Source organism: Sycon ciliatum, chromosome 11, assembly GCF_964019385.1.
Source record: "Sycon ciliatum chromosome 11, ocSycCili1.1, whole genome shotgun sequence".
Lineage (NCBI taxonomy): Eukaryota > Metazoa > Porifera > Calcarea > Leucosolenida > Sycettidae > Sycon > Sycon ciliatum.
In genome coordinates, this window is record NC_088653.1 from 16,243,598 (window position 1) to 16,257,397 (window position 13,800).

General features: G+C 44.1%; 1 long non-coding RNA gene across 1 annotated transcript; it reads left to right on the plus strand.

Annotated features, from left to right (window-relative positions):
• Positions 1-1,293: 1,293 nt before the first annotated feature.
• LOC135827334 (uncharacterized) lies at positions 1,294-13,034 on the plus strand. The gene is made up of 3 exons (XR_010555394.1): positions 1,294-1,595; positions 6,140-6,197; positions 12,926-13,034. It is a non-coding gene; the product is annotated as an uncharacterized LOC135827334 (long non-coding RNA).
• The last annotated feature ends 766 nt before the right edge of the window (positions 13,035-13,800 follow it).

Below are 13,800 nucleotides of genomic sequence, written 5' to 3' on the forward strand. Positions count from 1 at the left end.
TTTTCCGTGCCAAAATCCGTATGGGCGCTACGGATTTTTTCCAGGCGTGCTCGATCCATACGATTTTTCGGCACCGAATCCGTGTGGACTGGCTTTCATACGAACCATGTTTCGTATGGAGATTTTGCGTCATCGGGTGCAGAAAGATTTTTCGCGTACAAATTTGGTACGAGAAACATCGATTTTTCGCGGGAAGTTGATCTCGGTACAAATTTTCAAAATAGAAAGGCATAGCGCGGGAATGTGACGTGTTTGCGATCGTAACCTAGGCAATGACGGCAAACATTTTGTTGCAATCACTACTTATCCATGCCGGTTCCTTTTTTCTTCTCCTCCCCTTCTCCCTTCCTTGCCGTGGTTGGCTAACACCCTCTCTCTCTTTGTATTGGCCGGTGTTCTCACTGTGCTATGAGATGCTGCAATAAATAAATAAATAAATAAATAAAACACATAAGTTCCGTACCCCGGAACTTTTCACTGCTCGAAAACGACGTATAAAAAAATCCGTAGAGCCTCCACGGATTTTGGCACGAAAAGTCGTACTCCGGAACCTCCTTTGGACTTTTGGAGACGCGTTGGCTGCATGCGCCCACCGCATGCACCATGAACCGAAACCGCGTTTTCCATATATTTTGCACGTGGTGCACGGTGTGTGTACCTTGTGTTTCGCGCGGCTTGAATGTTGCCATGGACAAATGCGGAAAATGCAAAAAAAATATTTCAAAAAGTCCTACGGAGGACCCAACGTAGGAAAGAGCTTTCCTTCGGAAATCCGTAGAGAGATTTACGTATGAAAGTTGCCCTCGCTCCCCGGCGCGTACGACATACGGATTTTCATACGTAATTACGTAGAGCGAAACCTCCTAATAATATATACGGCAGTTTGCTTGCACATGGTGCCGCACGTGGTGCGTAGATCTACTTTTTTTTTTTTTTTTTTACTCAGCATCGTACACTCAGCATCGTACATATTCATTGGTAGTCTCATTCGTAGTCTCCAACATGCTGTTTAGCACCTGGAGTCCTGGACCCTGTCACCACCTCGACCTCCCGGCTCCAGCTCCCCTCGCGATCGCCCTTTTGTTGCTGTTGGGTCTTGCTCTCGTAGATCTGCGAGAAAGTATGCCTGCGCGCGCATGTGCTGCTTCATGCTTCGATCGGCACTTTGTATACTTGTACGCGAGTACGAACCACGCTGTCTCCGCAGCTCCGCGGTGACCGGTGGTGTCGACTTCGCTGCTCGGAGCAATTGTATGGGCACTGCCGACATATTTGGCAGCGAGACTCTCATCATTCCCCAAACGGAACTGATCAGTTCAGCGTGATCCTGGAGGTGAACACAAAACATGCACCGATGCCGATACTGACCGAGTTAGTTTTGTCCGTGGAACTCATGAACTGCTGCACCAGTGTGGTGCCTTTTGAGACAGCAAAAAGCAGAGACTACTAGAAGTTTGTGCAATAGTTTGTCAAGATTGGCCGGAGCAGACGGAGAGGAAAGGTACCATAGAGGTGCTGTCGGGCGGAAAGGTGGCGCGTTGCTTCTGCCGGCGGACCGCGCGTGCCCTGCTGCTGGCGTGACGAGCTTGCCTTAGGTAAGGAACGTCCTTAGTGGAAGTTCGCGGTTCGTCCGGGGGTGGCTTTGTGGGTCTTCGTTTGTACGGTTTGTCCAATTTTGGCTGCATGGCATGCAGATGGTGACGGGCCTGGCCCGGAGCCAGCTCCTGAAATGTGATACGGCCTCTGGCCGGCCACAGGACCCTTCGTTACCCTACGCTCAATCAGCTCAGTATCATGGGAGGATGAACCTGTATACATGTAGCTCTTTGCGACGTTGTATCTGGCTGTTTCAGCTGCATGCAGTCGAATCCTGATAATAAGGAACACCATGTTTGTGCAGGAGAATTAGTTCACTATTTTTATAATCAAGTGGAAAACCTTACACACACACCATCTTCAATCGAGAAGTATTGTAATTTGCAGCGAAGAGACCACTTGGATTGAAGATGGTGTGTGTGTGTGTAAGGTTTTCCATTTTTGAAATGAAGTGGCTGCAGTGGAGCTTGCCCACATTAAGAAATGTTTTATAATAAAGGTTTGATAACAGAAAAGCAGTCCAAACTGGGACATCGGCAACGGTTTGCTAGTACAGTCGACTCCACTTATACAGTCAGACCTCGCTTATCCGGTCCTCGTTTATCCGGATCCCTCGCCATCCGGAAGAAAATCGCTGGTTACCGATGTGCAGCATATGTTATGCATACAACAGAACCGGACCTCGCGGTGCATGATTTTGTGTACGAACTGGTTAAAATGTGTACAAAAAGCTTTGTCGTATCCGGTTGCATGTGGCTTGCAGAAGCTAGAATCAGGGAGTTGTACAAGCAAATGAGGTCCTTGACCTGCTGGGTGCATGCGGACAGCACTCAGTTGCATGCACTTGTCATTTTTCTCGCTTGTTTTACATACTGTGCACGCTAGTTATACTGCATAGGACCCGTCTACATGTATGTACGATGTCACTGCTTTTGACATGCCACATGCATATACAGTATGTGTGTTCAGTTATCCGGTTCCCTCGCCTATCCGGATATTTTTGTGGAAAACAGATGTGTGCGGTTAAGCGAGGTCTGACTGTAACGAACTCCCATACGGCGATTTTTGTTATATAGCGAACGGTTGTCCATGTCCCAGTTCGAACCCACAGTGTAAGTTCATTTCTGTTATAACAAACTTTGGCTATAAAGAACTAATTCTCCTGCACAATGGTGTTCGTTACATCAGGAGTCAACTGTATTGTGAAATTCGCTATAATTTGTAATAATATTATGGAAATTGTGGGCACAAGTTATGCGATTCAGTCCACTAACTAAACCAGATTTTGAACAGTCAGACGTGCACAATCTAGCTCGAAACTGACAAGGAGTACTGAGACATTCGAGCATGTATCCGTCAGCTTGACCACTGCTCGATAGCGCTAACCAACGGCCTTCCAACATTGGAAAGTAGAATGTCTCAGTACTCCTTGTCAGTTAGATTGTGCATGTCTGACTGTTCAACATTTGGCTTAGTTGGTGGACTCGATCGCATAACGTGTGCCCACAATTTCCTTATTGCAGTTTTTTTTCCTTGGCTCACCATCTGAGTTCGCTATGATTATGCAAGTTTGTTATAAGTGGAGTCGACTGCATTCCGCTAGCAACAGATCATATAACAGGTTAGGTGCCATTGGACAGGAAGAACAGTTTAGGAGGGGTGTGTGGGAATATTTATTTATTCCCGTAGCTATGCAGAAGACGTTACTTCAGTAACGTCTGGCGCTAGCCAGGGTCCACGCAGCTTTAATTAGGTATTTGTTTGTGTGTTTGTGTCACGCCTGGCGTTATCCCGTATCTGTCCCGTACCGTACCGTACCATCAAACAAAGCTGGCCACAAACAGCTGGCCACAATATTCAAATAGGGCTTTCAAATGCAAGATCATAACGTGAAGCAACTTGGAAGAATGAGTATGAATGCGAAGTGTATTGGGGAATGCATGTGTGCGGGTTCGAATCCCAGGTTATGCCTTGAAAAATAGGAGAATTGAAAAATTTATAACATCCTCATGCTTTTTTTGCCTAGGTCATCAAGGCGGTAGATGGTGTCGTATTACCCTCGCCCGTACCTGTCCCGTACCGTACCATCAAAGACGGCTGGCTACACTATTCAAATAGGGCTTTGAAATGCAAGATCATAACGTGAAGCAACTTAGAAGAATTAGTATGTATGCGAAGTGTATCGGGGGATGCTTGCAGGGCGATAGGGCGGGTTCGAATCCCAGGTTATGTCTGAAAAAAACATCCCTATGCTTTTTTTTGTCTAGGTCATCAAGGCAAAAAAGCATAGCGTAGGGCCCTGAGCTTCCAAGCGCTCTCATTTATTTTTTTTGTTTTTTTTTACATCGGAAGCTCAACAGTGCAGCTGCACAAATATGAAGAGGCTGATGGCACCAAATTTTATATTAACATCCTCATGCTTTTTTTGCCTAGGTCATCAAGGCGGTAGATGGTGTCGTATTACCCTCGCCCGTACCTGTCCCGTACCGTACCATCAAAGACGGCTGGCTACAATATTCAAATAGGGCTTTGAAATGCAAGATCATAACGTGAAGCAACTTAGAAGAATTAGTATGTATGCGAAGTGTATCAGGGGATGCTTGCAGGGCGATAGGGCGGGTTCGAATCCCAGGTTATGTCTGAAAAAAAAATCCCTATGCTTTTTTTTGTCTAGGTCATCAAGGCAAAAAAGCATAGCGTAGGGCCCTGAGCTTCCAAGCGCTCTCATTTATTTTATTTGTTTTTTTATATATATGCACCATTGAGTATAAAAAATTTCCAATCAGGCCCGAACGTACCTTGCCAGAGTGCTCAAACTGACAAGTCAGTGAGCTCTGCATAGCGCAAACAGCAAAGGCACTACCCCACGCAAGAGTGCTCAACTGCTACACGAGCAGGAGCGAAATACTCAATCTGTGGACAGAACTGTTTCGTCCTTTGTGGACTCGTCAGCGCAGCACAGAGGAAATGAGGCCGAACCTGATAGCAATGGAAATAAAAATTTCCAATCAGGCCCGAACGTACCTTGCCAGAGTGCTCAAACTGACAAGTCAGTGAGCTCTGCATAACGCAAACAGCATCGAATGTGAACTAGGCGTACGTGTGTGGGTCCAAAGTTTATCGTAATCGACGGAACAAATATCCTTGGAAATGCAAATGATACGATTGCAGTGGGTTTGCACGTGGTGTCAGTGGCGTTTATTCCCGTAGCTATGCAGAAGACGTTACTTCAGTAACGTCTGGCGCTAGCCAGGGTCCACACAGCTTTAATTTGGTATTTGTGTGTTTGTGTGTTTGTGTCACGCCTGGCGCTATCCGTATCTGACGGCAAAAAGCATAGGATGTTATAAATTTTTCAATTCTCCTTTTTTTCAGGCATATCCTGGGATTCAAACCCGCACTATCGCCCTACATGCATTCCCCCATACACTTCGCATTCATACCCATTCTTCCAAGTTGCTTTACGTTATTATCTTGCGTTTGAAAGCCCTATTTGAATATTGCGGGCAGCTGTATGTGGCCAGCTGTGTTTGATGGTACGGTACGGTACGGGAGACGGTGTCGTATTACCCTCGATCGTACCTGTCCCGTACCTATCCCCTACCGTACCGTGCCATCAAAGACGGCTGGCCACAATGCATATTCAAATAGGGCTTTCAAATGCAAGATCACAATGTGAAACAACTTGGAAGAATTAGTATGTATGCGAAGTGTATCGGGGGATGCATGCAGGGCGCACGATAGTGCGGGTTCGAATCCCAGGTTATGTGTAAAAAAAGGATTTTTTTAAAGAATTTATAATACCGTATTTTCTCTATTATAAGCGCCGTGCTTATATTTTTTCAACACCCTTCTACCCCGTGCTTATATTGGAGACCGCGCTTATATTGGAGACTGCGCTTATATTTTTTCAACCAATACAATCCATACAGAACAAGAAGAAATACATGCTAGATATCATGCATGCAGCATTGATTTCCACCAAGACCGTGCTAATAATAGAGACTGTGCTTATAATGTTTCGAAAGGTGCTCACAGTGTGCTAGTATTAGAGACTGTGCTAGTAATGGAGACCTGTGCTTATAATAGAGAATATACGGTATCCCTATGCTGTTTTTTGTCTAGGTCATCAAGGCAAAAAAGCATAGCGTAGGGCCCTGAGCTTCCAAGCTCTCTCGTTTAAAATATTTCTCCATACCTCCGAAGCTAGCCCGGTTGTTTTCAGCTTTGTGAATTTCCGACCTGGGTAGTTCAAAACAGTTTCACATCAGGAGTACGAATACACACCGCATACCTGCGCAGCCCCGTATACTCTTGTCCGCATCAATAGTACACATGTTGTTCACTTCATGCGTGGCATACCCAAAACCAGGAGCTTGCGGAAAAGCGAGACACATACGGTATAAGATGAGTGTAGTAGCGTGATTCATATGTTCACTGTGTTCACTTCTCTTCGTAGTGTGATTGGTCAAGTCAGTGCTAGTAGATAAGTAAATTAGTTTGCTTCTTCATGATTGTTATTGAATTTCCCTGTGTGCTGAAGAGGAGAGTTTAACCCTTGAGCCACACTGGGCAGCGAGGGGTACTAACGGTTTACCAATGTAAGTTTCATTGTGTGTGTGTGTGTGTGTGTGTGTGTGTGTGTGTATGTGTGTGTGTGTGTGTGTGTGTGTGTGTGTGTGTGTGTGTGTGTGTGTCCCATATGGTGCAGTGTTGTGTGCAGCGATTTCCAATCGAGAGGTTACGGGTTCGATTATGGTCACACATTTTTCTTCTCTTTCTCAGACTTCTCAGACTTCTCCTGACTTTTCTTTCATTCTACTGGGTGGTTACCAACAAGACAATATTGTCTTGCCACGCCAAATGCAACGTATGGGGCGAATCCCTGCCTTCACCCCAGACAAATGTGCCTTTATGAACCATCATCTTCCCTTTTGGCTGCCATTGGAAGCCATAAGATGTTGAATAAATATATAAGGAATAAATCTATGCATGAAAAACACGAAGATCGGAAAATGAGTAGGGGGGAGGCAATTTTTCACAGGGGGGCGCGCAAACAGAGTAGGGGAGCGCTGCGCCCCCTGCCCCCCTTTGGCTAGAACCCTGGTATTGTAATGTACAGACTGTATCGGCTATAGCGTACCCTTTTGATTTCCGTGATTTTATCACTATAACCAAGAGTACATAACCCAAGAGTGTGCAACTCCAGCTATGGGGTCTGCGACGGCAGAACTTCACATCACGTGATGAACCCGTGCACTCTAGTGCATGATAGATACTGGGTTGTACGCAGCCCAGCTTTGGGTACAACTCTCTTGTGGTCACTTTGCACTGTTTGCCAGCATAACCTTTTGAACCATGTCACGTGATGTGAAGTTCTGCCGTCGCAGCACAGCATAGAGGTTGTGCAGGCAGTTGCACACTCTTGGTTATGTACTCTTGCTATAACCGATGCATCACTGTATGCGATACGATTGATTTTTTTTCCATCGACACATGAAAGGCAAGGAATTACTTCCAACATGGCGTTTTGACAAAATAATGAGCATGCTGCATAGTTGACAGTGCCGGCATTTCCATAAAAATTTCTGTTATGTACATGTATCACTATAAAAATAAGCAACGTGAAGAAAGTAAAAAAATAGGGCCTTTGATATTATTGCAACATGTATTTTAAAGTTATCACTATAGCCGATAATAATAATAGTGTGCTATGCATGTTTTGATTCTTTGTTGCCATCATAATATCCGGTATATCATTACATCCGATAATATTGGTTATACAGTCAACTTCGCTTATAACGACTGCGGATATAACGACAATTCGCGAATAACGACAGAATTTCCATGCCCAGAGCAAAGTCCCATCCCACTTTAATACATTATAATGAGACTTCGGGTATAACGGCACTTCGTGAATAAGGACACCTTTTTGATGCCCCGCCGAGTGTCGTTATAAGCGAAGTTGACTGTAGTGATATTTGTACTGGACAAAATACGTTTTGCTTTTGATATTTCGTACCAATATCACTGTAGCCGTTATATTCTTATATCCGGTCACTCTATAGCCGATTCAGACTGTATTGTGTGTGTGTGTGTGTATGTGCGTGTGTGCGTGCGCGTGTGGGTTATATCTGGGCTGAAACTGGAATAATTATAATCTTTCCAACCTTCTTGTGATGTACATGCATAACAGAATGTCACTAGAAGACAATGGTATATGTAGTGGTAGTGCTGGTGGCATACTCTGCATTGCTGAAGACGTAGCCCCTGTCACAAGACCTCGTCCTGAGAACATTTGACAGGGCGACTTTCGGTCCTAATTTCCTTTTCGAGACTTCTTTTTAATGATTTCTCCTTGAAAGAAGCTGTACCAAGTTCACAATACCAGTTTTTCATGAAGACCAACAGATTAGCTCTGAAAGTTGTGGCATTCCAATAATAGTCCCAGGAAGTAATAGAATAGTTCGTCTGTCACGCTCCTGAACTACCCCTAAAATCAAGAATACATTAACCCCAGCGTGCGCAACTGGGTTGGGGTTGTGGGACGGCGTATTCCGTGATGTACGTCATTTTTTGAGTCAGACTTGCCTCATTCCATCGACGCTGTGTACTACGTCCACACTTCCCCTACTCATGATGTCATTATTCCAGTCCAGGGACCTGGGCCAAGGGTTGTTATAACGAATTATATGTGCTAACGAATTACGTTGTAACCGCCGGTAGAGGTGAAACGGGTGTACCGTTAACTAACGAACGGGTAATTTTCTTAACGGGCGGGTTAACGGGTGCCCTTTATCAGCCGTATTAATTTTTGCGCTTTTCTCACATAAAATCATGATTTAAACGAGTATATTATCAGGTTGTATTTTGATGCTAGGGTTCTAGGGTGTTAGCGGCCGTCGTGACACGATAATTTTTTTTGATTATTTTTTGATGCCACATTATGATTCACAATTGATTTGCGTCCCATAATAACATTAGGGGTCATCGCAAAAGTGTTCTGTCGTCCCTGAAACGAAAATCGTTCATTTCGTACTCGGACCCCCTCCCCTCCCTCTGAAACGAACACAGCTTGCTATGCTGGACGGCGAAAATCGCATTCATGTGCATGTCATATGTACAGTGTCGGTCGACTTGCGATTTTGGCTCACACCCCTCCCCCCCCCCCAAATGAATCATGTTCGTTTCAGGGACGGCAAAAAACGTTTGCGATGACCCCTTATGGCAGTGAAGTTCCAAATGAATGTCATCCGTACATTTGCCCATGCACACAACTTCACAGGTAGTTACCCATACATGGTTCTACTGATACATGCTCAATCACATATTCTGAGTTTTTGATACATGTACAATCACATATTCTGAGTTTTTGATACATGTACAATCACATACTCAGTATTTTGAGTTTTTGATACATGTACGCAAATCAACCGTTGCAGATTGGTGCGATTCAAGCCATGCAAGGACAGAATAGTTAAGCAAACGTTCGGTGATCTCGCGCAATCCTATTTGCTATGTTTGCAGAGAACTGACACTGTTCGCATTCCGAAGATGTTCGCACCCATAGCTAGCTGGGGTGCCTGACACAGCTGATGTGCTGCTGGCCAGCTAGCTGCTAGTGCTAGCTCGTTGAACTCGTGAAACGAATCTTCACAAATCCGTAATCTTGCATGCAATATTTCGAACTACTTTTCAACTAAGGCTGCGTTTACACGACAACACACGACCAGTTTTCCGTTTTCAGTCCCGCCTTTCTTTTTTTCGTTCCGTACGTTTACACGACCAAAGCCTATCCGAGGTGGTCTCTGTTTGTATCGTTTTCAAGTGTCTACACGAGAGCAAAGGATCCGCCAAAGTTCGTCATGTTGCCATGGCCTGTCCCGTGCACAAGAAAAGCGCCTAGATGTGTTTCATAGGAAACAGCTGCGGTGTACCCTTGGAATTACCTACCCAGATGTCATCTCAAATGCAGATTTATATGCTGTTACTGGCCAGTGCTCTGTATCTGAAATGGCCAAGCGGGACAGGTGGAAGCTATTAGGACATATATAACGCCAGCCAAGTGACATCCCTGCAAATGTTGCTCTCACTGCTTTCTGTACATATGCTACCAGTCAGTCCTTTCGAATAGGTGCACTCCGCTCTTGCCTCACCACAAGTCTCCAGCGAGACGTCCGCCTCACACCTATCTGCATTTTTAAGCCCAGCTGCCTTCGTGATCTCGGCACCTATGCCCGCGACAGAAAACAATGGAGTAACATCTGCTCAGCCATTTAGTCTAGTACTACTCTTCTTAAATTTGACATTTATTACAAGGCTCTTCTTTTCTTTTTCATTTCGTTCTCCCACTCTCACACACACACATGCTCACAGTTAATTCTGCCGTCGTGAGTCCCATTCGGGACGGATACGAGAATAATAATAATAATAATAATAATAATAATAATAATTCAAACAGTAGTTTGGAGGCGGTGGGAAAAACAGTTTCGTAATACGTATTCGCATGCAACGACGCAAATCCACACAATTCAGTAGACACTTTTTCTATCAAACGTTTTCTTTCCCTTCTCTTCAGGATAGTACAGGGAATGTTGGAAATTAGAAAAACACATAACTATATAGAGAGTGAAAGAAAGAAAAAGTCAACACTTCAACATAGGTGTTAAAAATGAAATCAACGGACGTTGGAGGTGTGGACCGGAACAACCAACCAAACAAGCCTAACGGAAGAGAACAACGGCAGGCGTCGAAGGTGACAGAGCTAAGTGATCGGACATCGTCCATCAAGCGTCATTTGTCGGGCAGTGCTAGTTCTCGTAAGTTGTATAGTGATGATATCTTTTCGATTTTGACTCGTGGAAGGTCTAAGTTACATCTTGCTGTGTTAGAAGCTCTGTATATTCGTAAACTAGATCCAGAACTATGTGTACAGAAGGAGAATGTGTTATCGTTGCAGTTGTTTGGTGTCACACCTCGTGAAAGTGTGACAAGTGTTCCCTGATGTGTTCAACGTGTTTGTCTACAACTTGCAGCTGTTTGTTTTTGAGTTTTTAACACTTTAATCATTTTTAACACCTATGTTGAAGTGTTGACTTTTTCTTTCTTTCACTCTCTATATAGTTATGTGTTTTTCTAATTTCCAACATTCCCTGTACTATCCTGAAGAGAAGGGAAAGAAAACGTTTGATAGAAAAAGTGTCTACTGAATTGTGTGGATTTGCGTCGTTGCATGCGAATACGTATTACGAAATAATAATAATAATAATTTGAAACTCGGGTATTGAGCCAATAATAAAAGGAGAAAGGGAAAAGGACATATGGAAACGAGTTAAGAGTAACTCTCCACCACTGTAACTAGATACTATATACAGTCAGAAAGTGCAACAACTAGGCACAAAACTGACAGAGTACTGAGACATTCGACGTCCTGACACCTAGCTTCAACACATCTCCGTAGCGCTAACCGACAGCCTTCCAACTTGGAAGGTTCGAGGTTATGGAAAGACCAAAGAGTTGTTGCACTTTCTGACTGTATATAGTATCTAGTTACAGTGGTGGAGAGTTACTCTTAACTCGTTTCCATATGTCCTTTTCCCTTTCTCCTTTTAATAATAATAATAATAATAATTTGAAACTCGGATGTTGAGCCATAAATAAATGTGGAAGAGAAAAGGACATATGGATACGAGTTAAGAGTAACTCTCCATCACTGTAACATGATACTATATACAGTCAGAAAGTGCAATAACTAGGCACAAAACTGACAGAGTACTGAAACATTCGACGTCCTGACACCTAGCTTTAACACATCTCCGTAGCGCTAACCGACAGCCTTCCAACTTGGAAGGTTCAAGGTTATGGAAAAGACCAAAGAGGGGAAGGCAAGCGCAACGAAAACGAGCAAAAGCCACAGTCCCAACGGAACAAAGAATGTCGATTGTTACTGGACGATGACGAGACCAGTACGATCGTGTCGGTTAGCGCTACGGAGATGTGTTAAAGCTAGGTGTCAGGACGTCGAATGTTTCAGTACTCTGTCAGTTTTGTGCCTAGTTATTGCACTTTCTGACTGTATATAGTATCATGTTACAGTGATGGAGAGTTACTCTTAACTCGTATCCATATGTCCTTTTCTCTTCCACAATAATAATAATAATAATAATAATAAATCTCCACCGTTTTTAATAAATCTCCACCGTTTTTTACATTGCATGAATAAAGTACACAAATGTCGGTTCAGCTAGTTTTATTGATTGCGGTTATCAAATTGTTGTCTCCTCGCCGTGTGTTTAAATAATAATAAAGTTCGTCATGTGCCAAGTGTTGCCGTGGAAGCACCGATCGAACTCAAGTAATGGTTGAAAACAGGCACACGACGACACACGTCACATGACGAATATTGTAAAAACATTTTTTGGATTGTCGGATCCGTGTAAACGGCCGAAAACGAAACAAACGTGACGGAAACGAGGCCAGCACACCGTTTCGACTGTTTACACACCAAATTTATCCGGCAGAACATTTCCGTTTTCAAATTCTTCCACCTTGGCCAGCGTTTTGGTTTTCTTCTGTTTTGGTGTACAAATTTACGTTTTGCTCCGCGTACCCTGTAAATGAACCATGGATCCGAAAGGATTTCGTTGCGTTTTCGCCCCCAGCGTTGTCGTGTAAACACAGCCTAAGCTCATCGATTGAAGGAACAAACTACAACCATGAGTATCATAGCTACCACCTACGGACATCACCGTGTGTGACACTCCGACTGGTCACTCAGCCTGGTGACACCAGTTCATCTTCAAGCACTGTGGCAGGTTCGATGTCGGAGAACCATCGTAACTTTCTAGTAACTCAGCTGCCACCTCGAACGAGGTGGCAGCTTTTTTATTTTTTTATTTTTATTTTTATTTTTATTTTTACAAACGGTACCTGAGATTAACCTGGTACACCCGTTTGACCCCTAGTAACCGGATCTGTCAACAGTTGTATAGACCACGTTTCGCCAGGGGGTTTCAGATTGCTATTTACTAACGGGGTTTATGCACTAACCGGACACGTTATAATGAGGGAAGACCTGTATGTAGAGTGTGATTATATTACGACTCCACTGGTTCACATAATCGCAATACGCTGGGAGTGGTTGCAAGAGGCCCACCGTCGATGGCTCCCGGTGCTTACCGGCGATATGTGAACCAACCCTTACAAATTACCCTAGCCGTCCACAGACCGTTACGTCCCGTACCGTCAGCGTTGCGTAGAATGTGAACTAGACTTTACCCATAACGTGTGGATTATGACGATATGTACCAAACTCTTCCTGTGATTGCAGATGAGAGGCTTTGTGACTCTCTGCGTTGTGGCAGCGCTGAGCGTTTTGTCTCAATCATTCGTGCCACCTGTTCAAGCGGATAGTTCAAGTGAGTCCATTTGTCATGAACTTTTTGGTACATTTTGCATAGCATTCCTATGCTGATTCCATTCCCTGCAGTTATCTAGCTACGTCCAGTTGCCATTACACACACCAGATATTTATTATCAGTTACAGCAACAGCACTGTTACTGCAACAACAACATCAACAACAACTATTCCTCACTATTTCTCCTCTCTCACACAATTATCTCTCATTGGCCACTGGCTACCATGAGAATAAAGAGAAATAAGTTGATATAATGGAAAGCAATCGGACAACCTCCAACAGTGGTCAAACCTAGTGACTAGGCCCTTGGGCAAGCTTATATCGAGTCATGATCTTGAGACTTTTTCTATTCAATCGTCATAGCGATACAGATTAAAATTACTTGAATCCATTTTACTCATAGCAGGAGGCAACGCGGTGTCATCGACATTATCGAAAAGCCACTTTAGATGGTGCAGGTTATCAAAGTAGCTGATCCTATCACCCGTCGCAGAATTCAAGTCGACTTTTTGTGCCTTTTGAAAGTTTTATCGGCCTGCCGAGGTGGGGCCAATCTCTGGAATTATATTATTCCCATAGCTATGCAAAAGACGTTACTTCAGTAACGTCTGGCGCAAGCCAGCGTCCACACAGCTTTAATTCCGTGTTTGTTTGTTTGTGCCATCGGCATGCCTGGCGCTATCCCGTACCTGTCCCGTACCGTACCGTACCATCAAGGACAGCTGGCCAAAAACAGCTGTCCACAATATTCAAATAGGGCTTTCAAATGCAAGATCATAACGTGAAG